Here is a 19478-nt window from a genome sequence, read left to right as displayed (position 1 = left end):
CGGCTCTGGCGGGCTCCCCGCAGCTATGCGGGGGCAGATGGGAGAAGGGGGGGGGGTAGTATAGGTAGAGACCAGACAGCCAATGCGGGACATGTGAGGCAGGGATGGAGCGCGCTTGCCTCATGGTACTTTTCTACACCTGGGTGCCATATTATAATATATATATATATATATATATATATATATACACACACAGACACACACACACACAGGGTGGGGGGGTGGGGGGGGTACGGAGCCGGTCACTGCCCTGTATATTTACATATAGCTGCCCCTTGCGCCCTCACTCACCTCTGCCTCCTCAGGGACAGCCCACCGCTCTCCATCCTCACATCACTGCCGGCTGACATGCACTGGCCGGGCTCTGGGCGTCCTGTGCGCTAGCTCCGTTACCTGTCGCTCCGGTTGGGATGGGGGGGGGGGGAGATATATGCAGCATTAGCCCCGGTCTGCATAAGCTGCCGCAAATTCATTGTGGACAGGGACAGCCTGGCGGTGATAAACTGGCGCACCACTGCCGCCGCTGCCGGGGATACAGGGGCAGCCAAGCAGCAGTCATAGATTGCCGCAGCTGCCCCTGAACCTCCTCCCGGCTCCCGCACCAACGCTGTCGCCAGTACGGATCTTACGGTGACAGGGGCAGCAGGGATGGACTGCCGCCGCTGTCCCTGGTTCTCCTCCTGCCGCCGCCGCTGCTGGGATGACAGGGGCTGCCGGCAACAGTGATGGACTGCCGCGGCTGCCCCTGGACCTCATCTCGCTCACACTCCACAGTACCCGCTGCTGCCGGGAATCCTGGGCTGACAGGGCAGCCCAGCCGGCAGTGATCGGGAAGAAGTAGGCGGACACTGCTGGCCAGTGTCCACCTACTTATCGTTCAGTTGGGGGGAAGTTCCCCCTACACCTGAACGATTAGTTGGGAAAATCAAACAGGTTTGATTTTCCCAACTAGTTGGAACGACCGTTTCTGCCCGTTTTTCAGCGTGTGGGAGCAAACGGCTGATTATCGTTTGCTCCCACACACTGCCCAACTATCGTTCCAACCAGGCAACTAGTTGGCTGGTTGGAACGATATTGTTCTGATGTATGGCTAGCTTAAGGTGGCTGCTGTCGTCAAAGCGCTGTTCTGACACCAAGAATGGCTGGCTAAGGTGGTCAGAGTGGGTGGTCTTCAGTTTGCCGGCTGTCGGAATCCCTGGTCAGAGTACCATTCCTTCACCCAGAATGGCCGGCTGTAGCAATCAGCAACCTATTCCGGCTCCCAGAACTGCTACGGTGGTCAGCGCCGCAGTTCGACTGGCAGAATTCATGGTTAAAGTTGAGAAAAGAGACATTTTGGAACATTCTGCAGATGAAATGGTGCATTCCCAATCACTCAGCTCTTACATTCCACCAGCCTCCTAACATTACCAGTGAGCCAGGAGAAATTATTAATCATACGTATGGCATACTTGCCTACCTGACCCTCTCCATGAGGGAGAAAATGCTCTGTTCCTGGACTTTCCTGGTAATGTATGATTGCCATCACTTGTGGTGAAATGCCTTTCTTATCAATTAGCTAGCTCACCACAGGTGATGGCAATCATAAATTACCAGGAAAGTCCAGGAACAGAGCATTTTCTCCCTCATGGAGAGGGTCAGGTAGGCAAGTATGACGTATGGTATTACTGTATTGATAACATGGCCCCATCCCATCCTTTTCTCCCCGTACGCACAGCGTATACACAGAACTAGCACTGAGTAGCAGCCACCTCCGTGCTGCTCCCCGTGCCTGAGAGAGCAGCAGCAGCACCGAAGGCTGCACCGTCTTCCAGCACCGGCGTTTCCCGAGTCACAGCTGTAGTGTCAAATAAACCTGCACAGAGAGCGCCGCAGGGAACCGGTCTGCACCGTTCCGGTTTTCACCTAATCCCCAGGGTTTTAATTTCATTTCATATGCGGCCAGCACACACAGAGCACAATAAGTTGCCGTTCCAGTGTGTTGCCCTCTTGGGCAATGGCTGCCGCTGACTTTGTCCCTGCCGGGTACGTCACTTCTGCTCTGTGAGAGAGGCGAGCCCGGCCCTGCACTGTGTGTGCTGCTCGGGAATTATCATCCTCTTCATGGTTCCACCACGGCTGAGGGATCCCAGGTAAGTTGATGGTAGCCCACATCCTCACAATACACATGCATGTGTATATATGAAGATACCAGGCCATCACAATAGGTATATATTGTAAATATGCACTTAGAGAAAGAGATTGCATTGCACTATTTGAGTGTGTTAGACAATGTAGGTCACTATGTAGGATGTGTTCCTTTTTTTTATTCCTTTCATCTCATCTCCCACACTGTCCATCGCAGCTGCCCTGTATCCTGCATTGTCATGACCTAGTTATCTAATTTGAAAGCTAGATGCTAGACAATCCCCAATGCAGGATTGTCCCCATCCTCTGCTGCTTTGCTGGATTGAACAAAGGTCATGATTAATTAGCTCTGCAAAGAGATCATGTGCAGATCACCTCGCCCTGTACACCTGTCGTGAGGAGCCTGAGGATCTCCTATGCTGCATCCTTGCAGTTTCTCAGTATAGTGTCACCTGCTATGCTGCTTAGACTCGCACCCATCCAGGTGGCATTTGTTAAATAGGATGGCAAAGTACTGAGCTGGATGCATGGCAGCACTTAGTTGGAATTCACTAACTCAAGAAATTGCTATATATATTTTAAAAAGGGAATTATTTTGAAATGTAATTTGTATTGTCATCATACCTCTCTTCTGTAAAGGCATAGCACTACAATGTCTTGCTATAGCAGGGCTTCTAAATGTGTTTTAGAATGCAACCAAAGAGTTCTCATGAGCCTCCTTTTACAGAGCGATGGTCTCCTGCCTGGTAATCAAACAAGTTGATGCTATTTGGTATTATTTAGCAAATGTTTTTCTTTCCTAATACCTATATTGTGATCACAAGTAAAATATTTCCACCGCCTTTTTACCTATGTTCTTCCTCAGTGTCATTTTTTTTTTATTGTAGCCTAAAAGTCATTTTAAAATATATGCTTTATTCATTGGGATCCCAAAGATGACTAAACATATCATAAACTGCAAAAGGGGTTAATCTGGTTGTCCACCCATAGTACGCAATCTCTGCAGCATTATATATCATTCCTGTGAGATATGGGTGTGTTTGGTTAGTCATGGTATTTGTCCAGATGTGTTCTATTGCTCACCAAAGTTATTGTCATTCTGTTATTCTACACTTTGCTGAACCTATATTTCTCTAACGTCCTAGTGGATGCTGGGGACTCCGTCAGGACCATGGGGGATAGCGGCTCCGCAGGAGACAGGGCACAAAAGTAAAAGCTTTAGGATCAGGTGGTGTGCACTGGCTCCTCCCCCTATGACCCTCCTCCAAGCCTCAGTTAGATTTTTGTGCCCGGCCGAGAAGGGTGCAATCTAGGTGGCTCTCCTAAAGAGCTGCTTAGAGTAAAAGTTTGTTAGGTTTTTTATTTTCAGTGAGTCCTGCTGGCAACAGGCTCACTGCTACGAGGGACTTAGGGGAGAGAAGTGAACTCACCTGCGTGCAGGATGGATTGGCTTCTTAGGCTACTGGACACCATTAGCTCCAGAGGGAGTCGGAACACAGGTCTCATCCTGGGGTTCGTCCCGGAGCCGCGCCGCCGACCCCCCTTGCAGATGCCGAAAAGTGAAGGTCCAGAAACGGCGGCAGAAGACTCTTCAGTCTTCATAAGGTAGCGCACAGCACTGCAGCTGTGCGCCATTGTTGTCAGCACACTTCATAGCAGCGGTCACTGAGGGTGCAGGGCGCTGGGGGGGGGCGCCCTGGGCAGCAATGATAGTACCTTATTCTGGCTAAAAATACATCACATATAGCCCCTGGGGGCTATATGGATGTATTTAACCCCTGCCAGGTCTCAGAAAAACGGGAGAAGAAGCCTGCCGAAAAGGGGGCGGGGCCTATTCTCCTCAGCACACAGCGCCATTTTCCCTCACAGAAATGCTGGTGGGAAGGCTCCCAGGCTCTCCCCTGCACTGCACTACAGAAACAGGGTTAAAACAGAGAGGGGGGGCACTGATTTGGCGATATGACTACATATATTAAAATGCTATAAGGGAAAAGCACTTATATAAAGGTTGTCCCTGTATAATTATAGCGTTTTTGGTGTGTGCTGGCAAACTCTCCCTCTGTCTCCCCAAAGGGCTAGTGGGTCCTGTCCTCTATCAGAGCATTCCCTGTGTGTGTGCTGTGTGTCGGTACGTGTGTGTCGACATGTATGAGGACGATGTTGGGAGGCGGAGCAAATTGCCTGTAATGGTGATGTCACTCTCTAGGGAGTCGACACCGGAATAGATGGCTTATTTAAGGAATTACGTGATAATGTCAACACGCTGCAAGTCGGTTGACGACATGAGACGGCCGGCAAACATATTAGTATCTGTCCAGGCGTCTAAAACACCGTCAGGGACGTTATAATGCCCATTTTACCTCAGTCGGTCGACACAGACACAGACACGGACACTGACTCCAGTGTCGACGGTGAAGAAACAAACGTATTTTCCTTTAGGGCCACACGTTACTTGTTAAGGGCAATGAAGGAGGTGTTACATATTTCTGATACTACAAGTACCACAAAAAAGGGTATTATGTGGGGTGTGGAAAAACTACCTATAGTTTTTCCTGAATCAGATAACTTAAATGAAGTGTGTGATGAGGCGCGGGGTTCCCCCGATAGAAAATTATTGGCGGTATACCCTTTCCCGCCAGAAGTTAGGGCGCGTTGGGAAACACCCCTTAGGGTGGATAAGGCGCTCACACGCTTATCAAAACAAGTGGCGGTACCGTCTCCAGATACGGCCGCCCTCAAGGAGCCAGCTGATAGGAGGCTGGAAAATATCCTAAAAAGTATATACACACGTACTGGTGTTATACTGCGACCAGCGATCGCCTCAGCCTGGATGTGCAGCGCGGGGGTGGCTTGGTCGGATTCCCTGACTGAAAATATTGATACCCTTGACAGGGACAGTATTTTATTTACTATAGAGCATTTAAAGAATGCATTTCTATATATGCGAGATGCACAGAGGGATATTTGCACTCTGGCATCAAGAGTAAGTGCGATGTCCATATCTGCCAAAAGATGTTTATGGACACGACAGTGGTCAGGTGATGCAGATTCCAAACGGCACAAAGATGTATTGCCGTATAAAGGGGAGGAGTTATTTGGGGTCGGTCCATCGGACCTGGTGGCCACGGCAACTGCTGGGAAATCCACCGTTTTTACCCTAAGTCACATCTATGCAGAAAAAGACACCGTCTTTTCAGCCTCAGTCCTTTCGTCCCCATAAGCATATCTGCCCAGGGATAGAGGAAAGGGAAGAAGACTGCAGCAGGCAGCCCATTCCCAGGAACAGAAGCCTTCCACCGCTTCTGCCAAGTTCTCAGCATGACGCTGGAGCCGTACAGGACCCCTGGATCCTACAGGTAGTATCCCAGGGGTACAGATTGGAAAGTCGAGACGTTTCCCCTCGCAGGTTCCTGAAGTCTGCTTTACCAACGTCTCCCTCCGACAGGGAGGCAGTATTGGAAACAATTCACAAGCTGTATTCCCAGCAGGTGATAATCAAAGTACCCCTCCTACAACAAGGAAAGGGGTATTATTCCACACTATATTGTGGTACTGAAACCAGAAGGCTCGGTGAGACCTATTCTAAATCTGAAATATTTGAACACTTAAAAAGGTTCAAATCAAGATGGAGTCACTCAGAGCAGTGATAGCGAACCAGGTAGAAGGGGACTATATGGTGTCCCGGGACATCAGGGATGCTTACCTCCATGTCCCAATTTGCCCTTCTCACCAAGGGTATCTCAGGTTCGTGGTACAGAACTGTCACTATCAGTTTCAGACGCTGCCGTTTGGATTGTCCACGGCACTCCGGGTCTTTACCAAGGTAATGCCCGAAATGATGATTCTTCTTCGAAGAAAATGGACGACCTCCTGATAAGAGCAAGGTCCAGAGAACAGTTGGAGGTCGGAGTAGCACTATCTCAAGTAGTTCTACGACAGCACGGGTGGATTCTAAATATTCCAAAACCGCAGTTGTTTCCGACGACACGTCTGCTGTTCCTAGGGATGATTCTGGACACAGTCCAGAAAAAGGTGTTTCTCCCGGAGGAGAAAGCCAGGGAGTTATCCGAGCTAGTCAGGAACCTCCTAAAACCAGGAAAAGTGTCAGTGCATCATTGCACAAGAGTCCTGGGAAAAATGGTGGCTTATTACGAAGCGATTCCATTCGGCAGATTCCACGCAAGAACTTTTCAGTGGGATCTGCTGGACAAATGGTCCGGATCGCATCTTCAGATGCATCAGCGGATAACCCTATCTCCAAGGACAAGGGTGTCTCTCCTGTGGTGGTTACAGAGTGCTCATCTTCTAGAGGGCTGCAGATTCGGCATTCAGGATTGGATGCTGGTGACCACGGAGGCCAGCCTGAGAGGCTGGGGAGCAGTCACACAGGGAAAAAATTTCCAGGGAGTGTGATCAAGTCTGGAGACTTTTCTCCACATAAATATACTGGAGCTAAGGGCAATTTATAATGCTCTAAGCTTAGCAAGACCTCTGCTTCAAGGTCAGCCGATATTGATCCCGTGGGACAACATCACGGCAGTCGCCCACGTAAACAGACAGGGCGGCACAAGAAGCAGGAGGGCAATGGCAAAAACTGCAAGTATTTTTCGCTGGGCGGAAAATCATGTGATAGCAGTGTTCATTCCGGGAGTGGACAACTGGGAAGCAGACTTCCTCAGCAGGCACGACCTCCACCCGGGAGAGTGGGGACTTCATCGGGAAGTTTTCCACATGATTGTGAACCGTTGGGAAAGACCAAAGGTGTACATGATGGCGTCCCGCCTGAACAAAAAACTGGACAGGTATTGCGCCAGGTCAAGAGACTTTCAGGCAATAGCTGTGGACGTTCTGGTAACACCGTGGGCGTACCAGTCGGTGTATGTGTTTCCTCCTCTGCTTCTCATACCCAAGGTATTGAGAATTATAAGACGTAGAGGAGTAAGAACTATACTCGTGGCTCCGGATTGGCCAAGAAGGACTTGGTACCCGGAGCTTCAAGAGATACTCACAGAGGACTCATGACCTCTGCCGCTAAGAAGGGGCTTGCTTCAGCACGTACCATGTCTGTTCCAAGACTTACCGCGGCTGCGTTTGACGGCATGGCGGTTGAACGCCGGATCCTAAGGGAAAAAGGCATTCCGGAAGAGGTCATTCCTACCCTGGTCAAAGCCAGGAAGGACGTGACCGCACAACATTATCACCACATGTGGCGAAAATATGTTGCGTGGTGTGAGGCCAGGAAAGCTCCACGAAGAAATTTCAACTCTGTCGATTCCTGCATTTCCTGCAAACAGGAGTGTCTATGGGCCTCAGATTGGGGTCCATTAAGGTTCAAATTTCGGCCCTGTCGATTTTCTTCCAGAAAGAATTGGCTTCAGTTCCTGAAGTCCAGAAGTTTGTCAAGGGAGTACTGCATATACAACCCCCTTTTGTGCCTCCAGTGGCACTGTGGGATCTCAACGTAGTGCTGGGATTCCTCAAATCACATTGGTTTAAACCGCTCAAATCTGTGGATTTGAAATATCTCACATGGAAAGTGACCATGATGTTGGCCCTGGCCTCGGCCAGGCGAGTGTCAGCATTGGCGGCTTTGTCTCACAAAAGCCCATATCTGATTGTCCATTCGGACAGGGCAGAGCTGCGGACTCGTCCCCAGTTTCTCCCTAAGGTGGGGTCAGCGTTTCACCTGAACCAGCTTATTGTGGTACCTGCGGCTACTAGGGACTTGGAGGACTCCAAGTTGCTAGATGTTGTCAGGGCCCTGAAAATATCGGTTTCCAGGACGGCTGGAGTCAAGAAAACTGACTTGCTGTTATCCTGTAGGCACCCAAAAAACTGGGTGCTCTTGCTTCTAAGCAGACGATTGCTAGTTGGATGTGTAGTACAATTCAGCTTGCACATTCTGTGGCAGGCCTGCCACAGCCAAAATATGTAAATGCCCATTCCACAAGGAAGGTGGGCTCATCCTGGGCGGCTGCCCGAGGGGTCTCGGCATTACAACTCTGCCGAGCAGCTACGTGGTCGGGGGGAGAACACGTTTGTAAAATTCTACAAATTTGATACCCTGGCTAAAGAGGACCTGGAGTTCTCTCATTCGGTGCTGCAGAGTCATCCGCACTCTCCCGCCCGTTTGGGAGCTTTGGTATAATCCCCATGGTCCTGACGGAGTCCCCAGCATCCACTAGGACGTTAGAGAAAATAAGATTTTACTTACCGATAAATCTATTTCTCGTAGTCCGTAGTGGATGCTGGGCGCCCATCCCAAGTGCGGATTGTCTGCAATACTTGTACATAGTTATTGGTACAAAAAATCGGGTTATTATTGTTGTGAGCCATCTTTTCAGAGGCTCCGCTGTTATCATGCTGTTAACTGGGTTCAGATCACAGGTTGTACAGTGTGATTGGTGTGGCTGGTATGAGTCTTACCCGGGATTCAAAATCCTTCCTTATTGTGTACGCTCGTCCGGGCACAGTATCCTAACTGAGGCTTGGAGGAGGGTCATAGGGGGAGGAGCCAGTGCACACCACCTGATCCTAAAGCTTTTACTTTTGTGCCCTGTCTCCTGCGGAGCCGCTATCCCCCATGGTCCTGACGGAGTCCCCAGCATCCACTACGGACTACGAGAAATAGATTTATCGGTAAGTAAAATCTTATTATTCTACACTTTGCTAAACCTGTATACAGCTGCACATTAAGCAGCTATCCCACCTGGGAATGTTTAACTAAATGCACATCACAGTTACATTGGGGGAGATGTATGAAGCAATGAAAAGACAGGAGAAGTATGCCATGACAACCAATCAGCTCTGAAATTACATTTATCAAGTGATTTCTATAAAATTATACGTAGCAGCTGATTGGTTGCCACGGGCAACTTCTCCACTGTGTTTCATTGCTTAATACATCTACTGTACAAATGTGTGACTAATCTGTAGAGGTTTTTCTAAGTTCACCTTTTAACAGGCAGACAAAAAGTCTACTAGGTAGATATAAAATATTTCAGTAATAGTGTGGCCATCCCAGGTGCTGGCAGGAGCTTGCTCGCTGTGTGCCTGATGAACGGTCTGTGTCATCATTCTCCAGGAAGTCTCCCAGAATGATTACATGAGGTTAGCATGTTCCTCATAGTCTGCTGCTTTATATAATTCATAAAGTGTTTTTGTTGGAAGTATAATAGAGAAGGAAGCACTTATTTGTTATAGCTGAATGATGTAGTCAATATCTAGACCAGGGGTGGGGAACCTCAGGCCCGAGGGCCGTATAAGGCCCACAGAGCCACTTGATATGGCCCGGCCAGGCTCACCTAGCCAGGCGCCCGCTGAGATTTTGTTACTAGTGGGCGCCTGGCTTCTTACCCTCAGTAGCAGCCGGAGGCAGGAGCTTTCTCCTGAGCTCCGGCTTCTGGTTTTGGCAGTGTGCGTGTGCTACTGTGCGGTGTTATGGGAGAGATGTCATGACTTCTCTCCCATAGTTCTGAGGAGCGAGCGGCCAGGCGGAGGGCAACGGTCCGGAAGCAGGAGCGAGGCTGGTGAGTATTGTGTTTTTTTTTTTCCTGTTAATGTGTGTAAGTGTCGCTACTAGGGGGCATATCTATTGGGTCATAACAAGTGACTGGGGGCATATCTAATAGGGCATAACAAGTGACGGAGCATATCTAATGGGGCATAACAAGTGACTGGGGCAATACTTACTGGGGACATATATAATGGGGCATAACAACTGACTGGGGGCATATCTAATGGGGCTTAACAAGTGACGAGGCATATCTAATGGGGCATAACAACTGACTGGGGGTATATTTACTGGGGGCATAACTACTGACTGGGGGCATATCTACTGGGGCAGGCTCATTTTTAAGTTGATAATTTTTGTATGGCCCCCAAAGGATTTTATAAATATCCAAATGGCCCTTGGTAGAAAAAAGGTTCCCCACCCCTGATATAGACCATGCAATTACGACTTTTACTCATATCACGCTATTAAGGTAACATTTGTAAAACGCCACGTCTGTTCCTTTGTGGGAATATGATTTAAGCATAAATTAGAAAAACCTAATGTTTCTAGCATCTTGTACCTTAATCTACTGTCTCATGTCCTCTGCCACCAGCCATATCAATACTGCAAATTCTCAGCCCAATGCAGCTGTTTAGTTTAAAAGAAAACTGGCTACATAGTGACTATAGGGGGTAATTCCAAGTTGATCGCAGCAGGAATTTAGTTAGCAATTGGGCAAAACCATGTGCACTGCAGGGGGGGCAGATATAACATGTGCAGAGAGAGTTAGATTTGGTTGGGTTATTTTATTTCTGTGCAGGGTAAATACTGGCTGCTTTATTTTTACACTGCAATTTAGATTTTAGTTTGAACACACCACTCCCAAATCTAACACTCTCTGCACTTGTAATATCTGCCTCCCCTGCAGTGCACATGGTTTTGCCCAATTGCTAACTAAATTCCTGCTGCGATCAACTCAGAATTACCCCCATAGTCCCATACATTATCTCCAAGGTAGTTAGACTTTTGACCTTTTATCAGGAAGAGGGATCCTTTCTAATTGTGATTTCTCTTGGTTTGTTACGGGAGGGTATACATGGAGAGATCCGTGTTTAGAATCTAAGCACTCTGACTAGATTGCTTAGATTTTAAGCATGGATGTGTCGTGTGATGCCCCCCAGCGATAGCGATGCACGGCCCCGCGTGTCGCTATCGCTGGTGCTAGATTGGCCTGCATGCAGGCTCAATCTAGCGGGTCGATCACTTCACCGCTGTGCTGAGCAGGGGGGGAGAGGCGTGCTGAGTGGTCTGTGTTAAGATCACTCAGCACACATCTCTCCCGTCAGTACTGGCATTTACAGTGTAGATATAATAGGCTAATGCCAGCACCCATCTTTTGGGCTTTTTATCCTTTTCTGATTTGGACTAGATACCCAACCATTAATTTCCAGGATGTCCATGGCTTTTAGATTCTGTGATGAGATTTCAGTATCAGTAATAAGATCTATTAATATTTTATTCAGTAATATCCTCACGGTACTTCTGACATTTCTAACGGGCTGTTACCCTAGAGCAGCGTATCTTTATCATGTAACCCATCTTCAGCAACAATGATTCAATTTTAAATTCTCTATTTTACTTTATTTATTTATTTATTTAGAAAATATGTTTATTGAATTTTTGGTAATATCAATACAAATAAAGACATGAATATAATTTCCATAGTAAGTGTCACATTTGTCCGTATTCAGTGCAACAACAGATGACAATCTTTATAACAGAAATCTATAAAAACGAAGCAAAAAATATAATAGACAAGACAAAGACAAGGAAGGGGAAAGGGCAAAACCAAACAGTGTATCAAGTCACATTGTTTCATCTGATTTATGAACAACCATAGTACGTCAACAACCATAAAAATTAACATGGAGGCTAAGAGACTCTGGGGGTCATTCCGACCCGATCGCTCACTGCAGCTTATCGCAGTGGTGCCGGCGCATGCCGGACGGCCAAAGGCCGTCGTTTCCCTGCGATTGCCTCTGCCTGATTTACAGGCAGAGGCTGTCGCTGGGCGGGAGGGGGCGGCGTTTGGTTGCGGTTATGGGGGCGCACTCCAGCCAATGCAGGTGTGGCCGGACCATGCGGGGGGCGGGCCGCAGCGGCTGCGTGACATCACACGCAGCCGCTGCGGGCCGGGGAGCGACAAGTAGCTCCCGGCCAGCACGCTAAAGCTGGGACACTTTTTTTCTAAGTCATGAAAGGTAGATTGTCGTTCATAGTACAAGATGGTATTTACCATGGTTAATAATTGTTACAATCTAGAGGGTAGCTTATGAATCCATTGAGTTAAAATAACTTTCTTTGCTAGCGTAAGCAAAACCTATAGGAAGGGATGGAGATGAAGGGATTCTAGAGGTAGGCCCCATTCAGAGAATTGTAAACCTAAAAGGGCTGCAGGTGAGAGAGATTCAGTTTAAATTTAGAATTAATGTACCATAAGACCTTGTTCCAGAATCGCTTTACTTTGGGCAATGCTAAAAAGCATGTATTAGAGTGGCTTTAGGTTCATTGCATTTGGGGCAGCGCCCAGATTCTGTGGCAACCATGTGACTTCTCTGACTCGGGGCTATGTATGCTCTGTTCAGAAATTTTATGTGAATTTCTTGGAGGTTGGAGGAATGAAGAGCTTTTAAAATATTCGGAAGAGGAAGAAAAAAAATCAGCTATGCTCCCCTGTATAGACAGGTCCGACCTTCATTTTTCATACATAGAATGCCACAATTTATTAACTTTTGTTGGGATAAGATCCCAATATATCCATTGAGTTTTAAAGGGTATTTTAGAGATACGTACAATTAAAGATAGTAGAGGGTCAGAGTCTTGAGACGAGACTAGACTAGAGCAGGAGGCAAGGACTGAACATAATGCCTAACTTGAAGGAACATAAAAAATTGTGATCGGAGTACACCATACCTCTCCATCAGTCCAGAAAAAGAGAACAACACTCCCCCTGGATCAAAAATGTCCCTGATACAACTGATTCCCTTGATTTGCCATTGTGCAAATTTTTTATTTTCCAATGGTGGAGTAAAGCATGGGTTTCCACAAATAGGGATATAATCTGAGCGTTCATAATTTCTATTCATAGCTTTATTTATCGCTTTCCAAGCCAGATAGGCGTCCCAAAATAATAAATTGTCTTTTACTATTGTAGGTAATAAAGGGACCGGAGTATGTAGCAAGGCCCTTAAGTCATAGGAGGACAACAGAGCTTGCTCAATAAGATCATTTGAATACGAGGATCTCATCAATAGCCAATCTGAAATGTATCTAAATGGCTACCGCCTTAGTAAAAGCAGATAAATCTGGGATAGCGAGACCACCTTCCTCTCGTTTTAATTTAAGTTTGTCAAGAGCTATCCTCAGCTTGTAGTCAGCCTTAGTGAGTGTATATGAGATTTTTGGGAAGATAATGCTCTTCAGTACATCTGTTCGGCCTAGTAAGGATAGTGGAAGTGCAGTCCAAGATTTAAGCTGAAGAGAGATTTTATTCAGTATTGGAGTATTATTTACTTTGTAAAGGTCAGATATATTGATCGGGTTATAGACTCCTAGGTATTTTAATTTGGAGGTATTAAAAATGAACTGGGAAAAGTAGGGGAGGGAAGACAAGCGAGAAGCTTCCGGAGTAAGTGGGAGAAGTTCCGATTTTAATGTGTTCACTCGATAGCCTGCAAACAGACTGAATACATTTATTCTATCCATGACAGCCGGGACGGAGACCTCAGGGCGAGAAATAAAAAGCAGCATATCATCTGCAAAAAGACTAACTTTAAGTTCATGATCTAGTATAGTGATCTAGATCTAGTATAGTGATTCCTGAAAACGATGAAAGATATCTTAAAGCTATCGCCAAGGGCTCTATAGCTAGTGCAAATAATAATGGGGACAAAGGGCATCCTTGCCTGGTTCCCCGTCCCAACACCACAGGATCTGAGAGGTAGCCATTTCATAAGATACGGGAGCCATACAAGGAGTATAAGGCCTGCAGCACACTAGTCTGGCCCAGCGGGAACCCAGACCTCACCAGGGTGGAGTACAAATGGTCCCAACTCACCAGATCAAAAGCCTTTTCGACATCAACAGAAAAGAAAAAATGTGGGTCTGGGTTCCCGGTGCGGCCCAGCCAGTGCGCCGCAGCCAGTATCTTGCATATAATGCTAGTGGAATGCCTCCCAGTAATAAATCCCGTTTTGGTCCAGATGGACTACAGAGGGGAGCATGATCTTCAGTCTGTCCGCAGTGATCTTTGTGAATAATTTGTAGTCCACATTTAAAAGTATAATTGGCCTGTAAGACTCGGGAAGTTGTGGATCTTTACCCGGTTTAGGAAGGAGGCGTATTATAGCGTCATTTAAAATATGGGGGTACCTTATGGGAAAGGAGAATAACCTTAAATAATGTAGTTAGGGAGTTAATTTAGAGCAAAGTAGTTTTATAATATTCCCCGGATAGACCATCCGGGGGCTTGAGAGGTTTGAGTTGCTTAATAGCCCTTTCAACCTCCGAAGCAGTGATAGGGGAGCAGATGGGATCCGCTAAGGACGAATCTAGTTGTGGGGAAGAAATAGAATCCCAAAATGACAATTTGAATTTTTCATCAATAGTAGGGGTTTTATAAATATCCGCATAGAATTCAGAGAGGACTTGAGCTATATCTTTAGACTTAGAGGCTAGAGTACCATCCAAACGTTTAAGCGGATGAATAAGAGAATCCGAAATATTTCCCCGCAGTAAATTTGATAAGAGCTTGCCCGTTTTATTGCCAAAACGATAGAAATATATATATATACAGGGATAACCTTATATAAGTGTTTTTCCCCTTATAGCTGCTGTATAGTTAATACTGCGCCTAATTTGTGCCCCCTCTCTTTTTTAACCCTTTCTGTAGTGTAGTGACTGCAGGGGAGAGCCAGGGAGCTTCCCTCCAACGGAGCTGTGAGGGAAAATGGCGCCAGTGTGCTGAGGAGATAAGGCCGCCGATAAGGGGGCGGAGCCTATCTCCCGTTTTTTTATGTATTTTGGCAGGGGTTAAATGCATCCATATAGCCCAGGAGCTATATGCCATCCAAGGTGTTTATTATTGCGTCTCAGGGCGCCCCCCCCAGCGCCCTGCACCCTCAGTGACCGGAGTGTGAAGTGTGCTGAGAGCAATGGCGCACAGCTGCAGTGCTGTGCGCTACCTTGTTGAAGACAGGACGTCTTCTGCCGCCGATTTTCCGGACCTCTTCTGCCTTCTGGCTCTGTAAGGGGGCCGGCGGCGCGACTCTGGGACCCATCCAAGCTGGGCCTGTGATCGTCCCTCTGGAGCTAATGTCCAGTAGCCTAAGAAGCCCAATCCACTCTGCACGCAGGTGAGTTCGCTTCTTCTCCCCTTAGTCCCTCGATGCAGTGAGCCTGTTGCCAGCAGGTCTCACTGAAAATAAAAAACCTAAACTAAAACTTTCACTAAGAAGCTCAGGAGAGCCCCTAGTGTGCACCCTTCTCGTTCGGGCACAGAGATCTAACTGAGGCTTGGAGGAGGGTCATGGGGGAGGAGCCAGTGCACACCAGATAGTCCTAAAGCTTTCTTTAGATGTGCCCAGTCTCCTGCGGAGCCGCTATTTCCCATGGTCCTTTCGGAGTCCCCAGCATCCACTAGGACGTTAGAGAAACGAGATTTATGGTAAGAACTTACCTTTGTTAAATCTTTCTGCGAGGTACACTGGGCTCCACAGGGAACGACATTGGAGTGTAGAGTAGGATCTTAATCTGAGGCACCAACAGGCTCAAAGCTTTGACTGTTCTCAGAATGCATTGCGCCGCCTCCTCTATAACCCCACCTCCGTGCACAGGAGCTCAGTTTTTTTGTAACCAGTCCAATGCAGTAGCAGGTAAGAGAGACAACAACTGTTAATAGCCACATACACCACATTCTCAGGACAGGAGAAAGTGTCAGCGGCTAATGCCATACCAACCCAAAGAAGCTAAGTGCGTCAGGGTGGGCGCCCTGCGGAGCCCAGTGTACCTCGCAGAAAGAGACTTAACAACGGTAAGTTCTTACCATAAATCTCGTTTTCTGCTCCAGCGTACACTGGGCTCCACAGGGAATGACATTGGGGATGTCCTAAAGCAGTTCCTTATAGTAGGGGACGCACTGTAGCGGGCACAAGAACCCGGCGTCCAAAGGAAGCATCCTGGGAGGCGGAAGTATCGAAGGCATAGAACCTTATGAACATGTTCACCGAGGACCACGTAGCCGCCTTGCACAATTGTTCAAGGGTCGCACCCCGGCGAGCCCCCCAAGAAAGTCCAACCAACCGAGTAGAATGGGCCTTTATGGTAGCAGGAGCTGGAAGGCCAGCCTGTACATAAGCATGTGCAATCACCATTCTAATCCATCTGGCTAGGGTCTGCTTGTGAAGTTGTTAGCAGGCCAGCCACATTTGTGAAAACCAAACAGAACAAAGAGAATCTGACTTCCTGATGGAGGCAGTTCTCTTCACGTAGATACAGAGAGCCCGTACCACATCCAAAGACCGCTCTTTGGAAGACAATTCAGGAGAGGCAAAGGCCAGAACCACAATCTCCTGATTAAGGTGGAAAGAATACACTACCTTAGGTAAATACCCAGGACGTGTTTTAAGAACCGCCCGATCACGGTGAAAAATCAGATATGGTGAATTACAAGATAAGGCACCCAAATCCGACACCCGTCTAGCAGAGGTAATAGCCAGCAGAAACAACACCTTAAGAAAAAGCCACTTAAGGTCTGCAGATTCAAGAGGCTCAAACGGAGACCCTTGCAACGCCTCCAAAACTACAGACAAGTCCCAAAGGTCCACAGGCTGGACGTAGGGAGGTTGAATCACAAACACACCCTGAGTAAACGTATGTACATCAGGTCAAGTCGCAATTTTTCTCTGGAACCAAACTGCCAAAGCAGAAATATGAACCTTGATGGAGGCCAGACGAAGGCCCAAGTCCAGGCCTTGTTGTAGAAAGGCAAAAAGTTTGGCCGTACTAAACTTGTAAGCGTCATGATTGTTAGATGCGCACCAAGCACAGTAAGAACTCCAGACCCCATGGTAAATCCGAGCAAAAGCCGGTTTCCGGGCCTTCAACATGGTTTGAATGACCGCCTCAGAAAATCCTTTGACCCTCAAGATGGAAGCTTCAAGAGCCACGCTGTGAAGGCCAACCGGGCTAAATCCTGATATACACAGGGGCCCTGAATGAGGAGATCTGGGCGTTGTGGAAGTAGAAGGGGGATGCTCTATCGAGAGACCCTGAAGGTCTGAGAACCAGTTCCATCTGGGCCACGCTGGAGCGATCAGAAGTAGGATTCCTCCTTCTTACTTGAACTTCCTTATTACTCTGGGCAGGAGTGACACCGGATGGAACATGTATGGCAGCTGAGAGTTCCATGGAATTGCCAGTGCGTCCACAAATGCTGATTGAGGATCCCTTGTCCTTGCTCCGAAGACCGGAACCTTGTGATTGTGTCGAGACGCCTTCAGGTCCACATCTGGAAGGCCCCACCTGTCCACGAGGAGTTGAAAAACTTCTGGATGGAGGCTCCACTCTCCGGCGTGTACGTCCTGACGACTAAGAAAGCCTGCTTCCCAGTCTAGGACCCCCCCCCCCCCCCCCCGGAATGAATACTGCCGATATGGCTGGCAGATGGCATTCCGCCCACTGAAGAATCCTTGATACTTCCGTCATTGCCATGCGGCTTCGAGTGCTGCCTTGATGACTGATGTACGCCACCATGGTGGCGTTGTCCGACGGTACTTGAATAGGTCTGTTCTGTATTAAATGCTGGGCCAACTTCAATGAGTTGAACACCACCCGCAATTCCAGAATGTTTATCGGGAGGAGAGACTCCTCCTTGGTCCACCGACCCTGAAGGGAGTGTTGCTCCAACACCGCACCCCAACATCTCAGACTGGCATCCGTTGTCAGAAGGACCCAGTTGGAGATCCAGAAGGGAAGACTCCTGCTCAATAGTTGGTCCTGAACCACCAGCTCAGTGACAGACGGATCTCCGGAGACAAGGAGATCATTTGAGACCTGACCCGGTGAGGCAGGTTGTCCCACTTGGCAAGAATCAGCTTCTGCAGAGGGCGGGAATGGAATTGAGCGTACTTCACCATGTCGAAAGCCAACACCATGAGACCTAGCACTTGCATTGCCGAATATATCGACACTTGCGGACGAGATAGGAAGCATCGAATCCTGTCCTGAAGCTTCAGGACTTTCTCCTGAGACAGAAACAACCGCTGGTTATGAGTGTCCAACAACGCCCCCAGGTGCACCATGCTCTGAGCAGGGACCAGGGAAGATTTCTTCCAGTTGATGAGCCACCCGTGGTCTTGCAGAAACCAGATAGATCCAGATGGCATAAGAAAATTTCTGGGGAATTTGCCAGGATCAACAAGTGGTCCAGGTACGGTAGGATCCTGACCCCTTGACGGCGGAGCACAGCCGTCATTACCGCCATGACCTTGGTGAAGACTCGCAGAGCCGTGGTCAAGCCAAAAAATAACGCCCACAATTGGTAATGGAGGTTGCCAACTGCAAATCTCAGGTATTGCTGATGAGACATTGCAATGGGAATATGCAGGTAAGTATCCTGTATGTCCAGGAAGACCATATAATCCCCAGGTTCCAATGCAAGAACAATACAGCGAAGAGTTTCTATACGAAACTTGGAGAACTTCACAAATTTGTTCAAGGACTTGAGGTTGAGAATAGGCCGGGATGACCCATTCGGTTTCGGGACTAGGAACAGCGATAAATAGAAACCCTTGCCTCTTTGAGCCAGAGGCACCTGTACTACCACTCCTGTGTCCAGGAGGGACTGTACCACCGAATGAAGAGTTTTTGCTTTCACCTGATCCGAAGGGACGTCTGTCAGGCAAAATCGATGAGGGGGACGATTTTTGAAGGATACGGCGTAACCTTGAGAGACGACTTCCCGTAGCCAGGCATCGGAAGTGGTCTTCAACCATTCCTGGGTATACCCTAGAAGTCAGTGCCCCACCCTGGGATCCCCCAGAGGGAGGCCCGCCCCATCATGTGGCAGGCTTGTCAGTCTTGGAAGCAGGCTGACGGGCAGCCCAGGCCCATTTGGGTTTGGGCTTATTGGGTTTGGAAGTGCGAGCCTGTTTCGGGTACGCCTGACCCTTTGCTTTCCCTGAAGGACGAAAGGAAGTACTCTTAGCCTTCGGTACCAAAGGAGCAGTACAAGGTAGACAAGCTGTTTTAGCAGAAGCTAAATTAGCCACAGTCTTGTTGAGGTCTTCTCCAAAAAGGATGTCTCTCTTAAAAGGGAGTACCTCCAGGGTTTTCTTAGAGTCCAGATCCACGGACCAGGACCGCAACCATAGAATCCGTCAAGCCAGTATGGACGTAGTAGAAGCCTTGGCCGCCAGAATACCGGCATCAGAAGCCGCCTCTTTAATGTAATGAGAAGCTGTGACAATATACGATAAGCATTGTCTAGCACAGAGGTTCCCAAACTGTGTGCCGTGGCTCCCTGGGGTGCCTCGGGACACTTGCAGGGGTGCCCTGGGTTGGTGGTCCAGAAACAAATCAAATTATTCATGGTCAATATAATAGGCAAAACCAGTGCTGGTGGCTGCCAGTCATAAAATATGTGGCCAAACAGAAGCAAATCTTCTCCCTCACCACACAATTGACCCTAAAGATGACATATAAACGCGTACTACTTAATGTAATATTTCTAAATTTCTCGTTAAGAAATTTTTGGACTAGGGGTGCCGTGAAAGAAATTCTGATATTCTAGGGCGCC

General features: G+C 48.0%; 1 protein-coding gene across 2 annotated transcripts in view; it reads left to right on the top strand.

The window, feature by feature from the left end:
- Positions 1-1717: 1717 nt before the first annotated feature.
- FAM222B (family with sequence similarity 222 member B) overlaps positions 1718-19478 on the top strand; it is a 311554-nt gene continuing 293793 nt past the window's right edge. For both annotated transcript variants that reach the window (XM_063955895.1, XM_063955896.1), the window contains exon 1: positions 1718-2132. The gene's annotated coding sequence lies outside the window, so the exon portion shown is untranslated. The remainder of the gene's footprint in view (positions 2133-19478) is intronic.

This window comes from Pseudophryne corroboree, chromosome 2 (assembly GCF_028390025.1).
Source record: "Pseudophryne corroboree isolate aPseCor3 chromosome 2, aPseCor3.hap2, whole genome shotgun sequence".
In the NCBI taxonomy this organism is placed as follows: Eukaryota; Metazoa; Chordata; class Amphibia; order Anura; family Myobatrachidae; genus Pseudophryne; species Pseudophryne corroboree.
This window is presented reverse-complemented; position numbering and strand designations above follow the sequence as displayed.